Source organism: Cavia porcellus, unplaced genomic scaffold (assembly GCF_034190915.1).
Source record: "Cavia porcellus strain 051 isolate PalLab524CR breed Dunkin Hartley unplaced genomic scaffold, mCavPor4.1 scaffold_25, whole genome shotgun sequence".
Lineage (NCBI taxonomy): Eukaryota > Metazoa > Chordata > Mammalia > Rodentia > Caviidae > Cavia > Cavia porcellus.
Window position 1 is genome coordinate 49760315 of NW_026947508.1, and position 8035 is coordinate 49768349.

Here is an 8035-nt window from a genome sequence, read left to right on the forward strand (position 1 = left end):
AGGTTTATTTGATTCACAGTCTCAGAGGGTTTGGCCCACAGTTGGCCAGCTCTAAGGTTGGAATGGCATGGTGGAAGGGCCTGGCAGAGGAAAGTTTCTGAACCCATGGCAGCCAGGAAGCTGAGCAAAAGAGCCAAGCCAAGCCTTCCATGGACGCTCCCGCCTCTTCCAACCCAACCCCAGCAGTGCGTTCAGCTATGAACTCACCGACCCATCAGTTCACCGTGGGAGCCATGCCCCCGAGCCCATCACCTTCTGAAACTCCACCTCTGAACGCACGGGATTTGGGGGACATTTTAGATCTAAGCCATGACAGTTGTACAGTGCACAAACAGTACTCAACCCAGACTTGTTGAACTCGAGTTCATAATCATACCCACTGCACTGCACATTTCCTGCCACCTGCAAGGATACGTGGGTGACTTATTTCTTTCAGCTCATCTAGCTTTATTACTTGAGTTATAATGGTGTTATTGAAAGAGTTTATATTTTGCCATCAGGGAGACTTGGGTTAAAATGCTGGATTTTTCTCTTATGCATGTATCATGCCCCTGAGACTAGATTTCCTTATCTGTGAGTTGGGGGTCGTAAAACCCCCTTCATAAGGTAAGGTGAAGACGAAGAGACTGAGGACTGGAAGGCCCTGTCCAGAGCCTGATTCGTGCAAGCTTCCTACTTTTCATCCCTGCCTCCTCTGTGTGATGTGATTTGTGTTTCCTATTTGTTGGGAGCGTGACTTCCTCTTAATCACCGTTGTGTCGCTCACCGTGCCAAGAATAACGCTCCAGAGACAGGTGCTCAAGACACCTAGGATGTGGGCTCTGTGTGCTTAGCCTCTCGTTTTTTTTTTTTTACCTTAAAGCTAGTAGAGTGAAAAATACATTTTTATTTTCCTTTCCATCTGTGTCACTCACTCATTCATTCATTCAACAAACATCTACTGGACGCCTATCATGTATTAGGTAATGAACTAGGTGCTTGTGATGGACATCAGGTGTTCTGTAGCTTGAATACTACTCTGCAGTACTGAAAACAGCCTTGCCCTAGTCCTGGAGCTTGGATGAGCAAAGGTTTGTTGCCAAGGTCAAGTGGAAGGAGCTTGGTAGAGTGGAGTTTTACAATAGTAATCATTCAACTGGGTCTCGTCTCACCGCTCTTTGGGCGAGTGAGGTGAAGCAAGCTGGAATTCTAATGCTATAATTGGATGCAAGGTGGCTTTGCTGATGGTGGAGTTGTGCTGGGGACTGAACCCAGGGCCTCACTCATGCTGGACAAAATCTCTACCACTAAGCCACACGCCCAGTCCTTTATTTTTTTAATTTTATTTTGAGACAGGGTCTTGCTAAGTTTCCCAAGATGACTTTGACCTCGTGGTTCTGCTGCCTCAGCCTTCCAAATAGCTGGGATTACAGGGGTGCAACGCTGTATCTGGCACCGTATCTTTCATCTTGCAAATAAATCATCAGGTTTGTCTTTACAGACAGGCTGCACTAATTAATTCCTTGGCCCAGGCCAAGTCCCAGCTGACTTCACTAGCAAAGTGATGGTTATTCAGCTAGTTGGGACAGTAATAGAGTTGGTTACAAGGAGGAGGAAGTATATTTTAATTGGATCATCGATGTTTGCTTGATATATGTTGACTTGACGCGTAATCCCAGGGACGCTCTAGGAGACTCCAAGACAGCACCTCAGCTGCATACCTCTTCTCATGGGGCTCAGAATGGCCCTCGCAGCCCCTCGGTCAGCACCCCACTGCCCAGCTTATCAGAGCATTGAATGCTTGCCCCTGCGTCCTAGGAAGGCCTAGGAGGGCGCAACCCAAGTTTCCTGTGGAACTTCCCCTCCTCCCTGCATCTTCTGTCTTGCCTCCCTCACTTGAAACAGTTATCCCCTCTCTGCTCTGTCTTAAAGAGCGCCTGACAGTGACAAAGCCCTCGACCACCCAATGCCAGCCCCAGCCCCAGCCCAAGCTCAATTCTTGCCCACTGAGTTTGCATGTCAACTCCTAGTCTAAGGAGACGAGCTACTTCCTAAGGGAAACAAGCGATACTAGTTCAGGGAGACAAATCCCTAGTTCAGGCAGAAAAGGTTCTGGTAGAGGAAGACTGTTCTTATGGATACTACTCCTAGTTTAAGGAGATCAACTCCGATTTCAAGGAGACAAGCTCCTAGTGTGAGGACACAAACATCTGGTTCAGGAAGATAAGCTCGTACTTTAGAGGAACACGCTACTAGTTTGGGGACACAAACTCCCAGCCAAAGGACACAAGCCCCTAGTTTAGAGAAACCAGCTCTAACTATAGGGAAGCACATTCCTAGTTCATGGAGAGAAGCTTCTGGTCAGGGAGACAAGCTCCTAGTTCATGGAGACCAGTGCAAGAGTTTTTGGTACAATAAAAGAGCAAATGTAAAGGAAAAAATAGCTTTTATTCCAAGGACGTGGAGAGGAGTCCATGACCATAGACGTTCCAGCCAGGGGTGGCGCTTAGGGCAGGCCTTGATGAGCCTCGAGGAGTACTGGAATTTTCTGTGTGTGCAAACGGGAAGGGGACTTGCAATTAGGGCTGAGGAGGAAGCAGGAGGTGGAAAGCATTCCAGCTCTGGCCTTCCACCAGGTTAGACCACCGCCATAACCGTACAGTAATTTATTCTAGGGCAAGAACCTTTCAACCAGCTCCCCCTGCCACCTCTCCTGGGCTCCTGGGTCTCTCCTCCCTGTCTGCATCTTGATCACCCATGACTCAGAATGGTTAGCTCTGGGGCAGTTGTCAGTCCCCCATCTGTTGCACTGCACCCCCGTAAACCCAACTTCCTCCTCCCCATCTGACTCCTTGGCCTGGCCTCGTGTCTGGCTCTTTCCCTACCCCGCCCCCCCAGGTTTGGTGCATCCAAGCCCCTTGGGGCCAATGGCTTTCCAAATGCATGACACTCCAACCCAGTATGAACCCATTCATGTCCTAGGCGCCAAGACTGCAGCTCCTCTGCTGACCTCAAGGGACTGGCAGCACGCAGCGGATGAGCAGGGAGATGCCTTGCCGTGGACCCTCTCAGAGTCTGTGCAGTTGGGGGCATATTCTGCCTCTGCCGTTGGCAGGCGAAGGAGCTAAGGGGAGCATGGGCTGGTACCCAGAAGACTCCTCCATCCTTGTGATGAGGAGGCCTGAGTCAGCATCCCCTCCCGACCCTGCCCTTGTTTGATCTTGAGCAAGCTGACCACTGTGACCTTGTCTATGGTCTGAGAACTATGGTTTTTCTCTTTGGGGTGTGAAAAGTTGCTCTTCTTTCTAAACACTGATGTTGAGCGTCATCCTCATGGGGAGATAGCAGAGCTCCCAAGAGCAGCGGGTGGGGTCAGAGTGAGACTGTGGGGACCATGATGGGACAGAAGGCTGGGATGACACAACAAGTCCCTGGGTAAACAATTAAACATTATAACACGGCGTGTTTAACAGAACTGGCAGGAGACCTTGCTAAAACTGCAGAAGCAGAATGGGTACACAAAATAAGAAATTGTTACCAAGGAAAACCCCTAAGCCACCCAGCCCCACTTGCTCTTATGCAACTTAAAGATGACTTATTCTGAAGCTCAGTCCCATGTGCTGATTCACTTCCCACAAACTTTTCCTTTAGATGCTGGTTATGATAAAGTACCCCAATTTCTTCCCAGAGATCTGAAGGCCATTTTTTTTTCCTGAAAACTGACTGTAAGGCTCCAACCCAGCCTGACTTTCCCAACCCTCGGTCTGCTTGCCAGGAGAAGCTCTACTCTCTGTAGGGAACTCAGCTCAACACCCCAGCTCAGCTCCGCACCTCAGGCTGTCAGTGGCAAGCACAAGAAATAAGAAGGGATAAGAAATTTTTCAAGTCCTGGGGACACCTAGAGATACTTGAAAATTTAAATAGATAAAGACTCTGCCTACTGAGATGCAAGACTGCCAGGGGACTTTGACCACAGACCTTTATTGGGATCTTCTCACCTGATGTCCCCTGCCTTCTCTCCACTCCTGTAAAAAGGAGCATACCTCTCTTTGTTAGGGGCAGATGGTCTTAGGGTCTTATTGCACTCTCTGCCTATACCCAGGCACAATGAATTCCATGTCATATTGCTTAAACCTTTCCCCACTCAAATATTCTGTGTGTTACCTTGACTTCGCTTGGGCCTCCAGGCATCCGATGGGTGATTAAGTCAGACTCAAGGTTTTACACAGTGTCTTTCACCACTGCTGTCTCAACCCTTGGATCAGAGTGTACTCAACTGGTTATGTAAAAACTAACAGAGATCCTTGGCTTGTTGCCCTTGGAAGGGTATGGATTTTCTTTTCTCTTTCTTTTCTTTTTTTTTTTACAATTTAAATCTATTACTAGAGTCCACAGTCTGCTAAATAAAACCAATAACAAGGTATTTCACATACTATTATACAATGTAAGACTCATGCGTGTAATTTCACAAAAAATTAGGTGCATAGTCATTCAACCCTAAAAACGCTATTTCACCTAAGGTTTGAAATACATTATAAGAGACTCAGTTTCCACACGAAAATAATCCTATCAGCTTTTTTAAAAAAAATTGTGCTTTTAATAAAAAAGATCCATAGACTAATTTGGCATGTAAAAAATAATTTTACAAAAAACCCAAGGTACCACTTTTAGATCCACTTTTATTCTTTTTTCTTCTTCACATACAGAGCTTCTCCACACACATTTCTTGCAGCCATAAAGTCCCTTAATGTGGGCCAGGTACATTTAACCCTACAACTTTGTTGGCATCAAAACATGAGTTAACCAGTGTTAAATCCATAAAATATTTACATTGCACAGCATATTAAGCTTAGACACTTGGCAATTAAACCATATTAAAAAAGAGGACCAGACCCCACCCACACGCTGGGAACCAGGTGTTCACTGATCCCTGTCTGGTGACTGGACACTGGTTCAGAGGGCAGCAGAGGCAGCAGACAGTTATTTTAGAGGACGCGGAACACTGTGATCTGGAAGTGCGTTGTGCCATTACCGGGCGGGCAGCCCACCTTTCCCTAGGCAGTCTCAGAATTCTAGAATGGCAGGTCCAGCAGACACACACTGAAGACAGACAACACAACATTTATTCTGTGGAGATCGCCTATTCAAGACTATGTGCGTGCTGTTTTTGAATGCAACTCTTCCCAGAAACTTGTCCCGTTCGTCTTCATTTCTTAGGTCCTTCAATTTTACACCCTACCATTACTCCTTTCTTGGTACTGTTAGATCCAAAGGAGACCTGGACAGCCACCAGTGGATGTAGGTAGCCCATGTGCAGTTTCTTTCCATAATATGGAAAACTCTTTAAGTCTATGACTCCTTGATATCATTTCTGTGTTTTCATCCTATGAAATACAGTCCATCTTTTGTGACTTTTCAGGCTTCAATCAAATGATTTTGTTCATTTTCACAAGAATGCAAGGCTGTCCTTGGGAATAGCCAAAGTCAGGATTGTCTATACCACTGCACACTTCAAGTGAGGACTCAGCTGGCCCTGAATCAAGGCTGGCAGCTTCCTGACGCTGCTGGTTTCAAGCAGGAGCCTAAAGAGATGTCTTTCTATGGTCTGTTGGCCATTTCAGAACCTGGGCAGTGAAATGGTCAATTTATTAGAAAGAAACAGCTTGAAGCAAACCCTGCACCCCGTGAGCAGCTGTGAGCGTGGCAGGCTACGGCAGTCCAAGACAGGAGCCACCGGCATTTATTGGGGCCCATGCCATGCTGGGACCCGGAGCACTAGAAAAAACAAGCAACCCCTCCCCACTCTGCCTGTTTTGTTTTGTTGAACTTCAATATACATGAAAGTATGGATAGCAATTTTGAAGAGAACGAGAGACCCTACAACAGCCGTTGGTGACTTCCCTATTGTCTGGTTTTGGAGACCTAAAACGCCTTCCTCATTCTGTTCGGATCAGTTTTATACTATGTTGTTTGGTATGAATTCTCTGTATGCGAAGATATGAACAACTATTTGGAAGAAAACAAGAGTCAATATGATAGACAGTGAAGATCTCAGGTCGTCTAGCTTTGAAATTTACATCTCTTACATTGCTTTCTTATGTCCTATTTTGTTCTGTTTTGTTGTGTTTAATTTTCCCCCCTTTAAAAAAAAAAAAAAGGTAAGGAGTCTGGAAACTGACACGCAGCATACACTGGACCCCTCTGTTCAAAAAAGCACTCCGTCAGGACAGTTGTTGAGATTCTTCTGCCCATCTAAAGAATATGATTTCAAAAACTTCTTAATGTCTTTAATGTACCCTTCATAGGAACTTGGATCAGACACACTAAATGTATATCCCAATGCAGTCACTGGTTTTGGGAAAATCGTGAGTCCTGGACTAGGAATCTGGTCACGGTGTTTTGGAACCTCATCATTCAGAGTCTGAAGCATAGCCCACATTGTGAATGTGAAGAGTGCAGCCAGGAACCCATAAAACACTAGGCAGAAGGGCAAGATCAAACCCCAGCTCTTGGCGGTGCGCCCCAGGAACTCTCGGGTGGTTGGATTGTACAAGAAGAGCTTCCACTGGGCCAGGCTCTCCTTCAAAGACTTCTCACTCTTGGTCATGGTGGGCGGTGGATGCCAAGAAGTGGTACCCGGGCAGCTCGCTGATGGCTGTGGAAGACAGTGGAAGGCGGCCCAGCCGAGAACACCTCCTCCTCCTCACCACAGGTGCTCCAGCCCACTGCGCCCACCGAGCCGTTGGCTGCGCGGGCCACCCCTTTCTTTTCTTGCCCTCACCCTGTGCTTTAGAAACCACTGAAGTCTGAGCACCTCCTCTCCTTCAGCCCTACTCTAGCCCTGGCGCACAAAACTGGGGTGTTTTGTGCAGGATCACGGTGCCAGCTACGGGAAGATTTGACTGCGTCTAAGGACAAGTTGACTGGACCAAGTCTGCCACGAGAAGGAACATCTTTTAGGACCATGCCTCTGGCCAGTGGGAATGACCAGACTGTAGCCCACTCTGAGACAGGGGAGAAGACTTTCCAGCTCTTTGTACTGCCTGAGACTGGAGGGGATGGGGCTGGCTGGAGGCTGCCTTACCCCCCCCCCTTGCCTTTGCTCCCCTCCTCTCCACCTCCACCCCCGCCACCGCCACCGACTGGTGCAACTTGCCCCAGAGTCTTTTCTGGTTATCTAGCAGCCTTCTCCCTTTGCCCTCTAGCAGGCCAGCAGCTCCAAGCTCAGCCCAGAGTCCCTCCCTGCTCCTACTTTAGAAGGGGCTTCTGCCTCTTTGAAAGAGGGGAAGGAGCCAGGGAGGGAAGCAAGGAGGGAGGGAGGGGTCAGGGCCCAGTGTTAACAGCCCCAACTCCCTTCTACCTTACCTTTCCAGAAGATTCTCTGGTCTCAGCTCTGTCCTCTCACTGGGTTGCTGCTATGGAAACTGGCTGTGTCCAGGAATCCTGTACTTGGACCAGTCATGGGCTTGCAGCTGCTAATCAGGGCTCCCCATGCATTTTTTTAGTTAGCCTAGGAGGACTCCCACCAGTGTACCAACACCCCTCTGCTGTGGCATAGGTCCTGCAACCCCTGCGGTGAGTCATTTGTTGAAGTTGCAAAGCCTCCAAAAATCCTGTAAATCTACTGCTCAGCAAGTGTATCAGTCAGAGTAGTATTTTGAAAAGAAAGACTGATAAACATTAGGACTGTTAGCATTCCAGAGACCAGCGGCTGCAGAGACAGCATGCACCCAGCCTGGTCACTCTCTTGGCCCATGCTGACTCTTCTCCAGCAAAGCCTGGAGCTGCCCTGACCTGGCCCACTCCATAACTGCTGCTGTCACAGGAAGGAGAATGCTTTCTTGTCAAATTCTCAGGATCAAAAAGCCCCATTGTCCTGTGTCAGCTTTACCTCATATCTTTTAGGTAATTGAGTCCTTGGGGGAAAAAATAAAAGGTGCTACCATGAGGCCACAAGATAGCAGCACAGAGTAGCAAGTGCAGGACACTTTCTCCTCCCTGGGGAGGAACAGGTGACACACAAGGGAGTCAGGGCTCTGCCACCACAGGGCCCTGA

At 48.0% G+C, this 8035-nt stretch overlaps 1 non-coding gene and 1 pseudogene across 1 annotated transcript; one reads left to right on the forward strand and one right to left on the reverse strand.

Moving 5' to 3' along the window:
* Window positions 1-4848: 4848 nt before the first annotated feature.
* On the reverse strand, window positions 4849-6586 carry LOC100732079 (sodium/potassium-transporting ATPase subunit beta-3-like; annotated as a pseudogene).
* Window positions 5507-5643, forward strand: LOC111755279 (small nucleolar RNA SNORA2/SNORA34 family). The gene has a single exon (XR_002789849.1). It is a non-coding gene; the product is annotated as a small nucleolar RNA SNORA2/SNORA34 family (small nucleolar RNA).
* Window positions 6587-8035: the final 1449 nt, after the last annotated feature.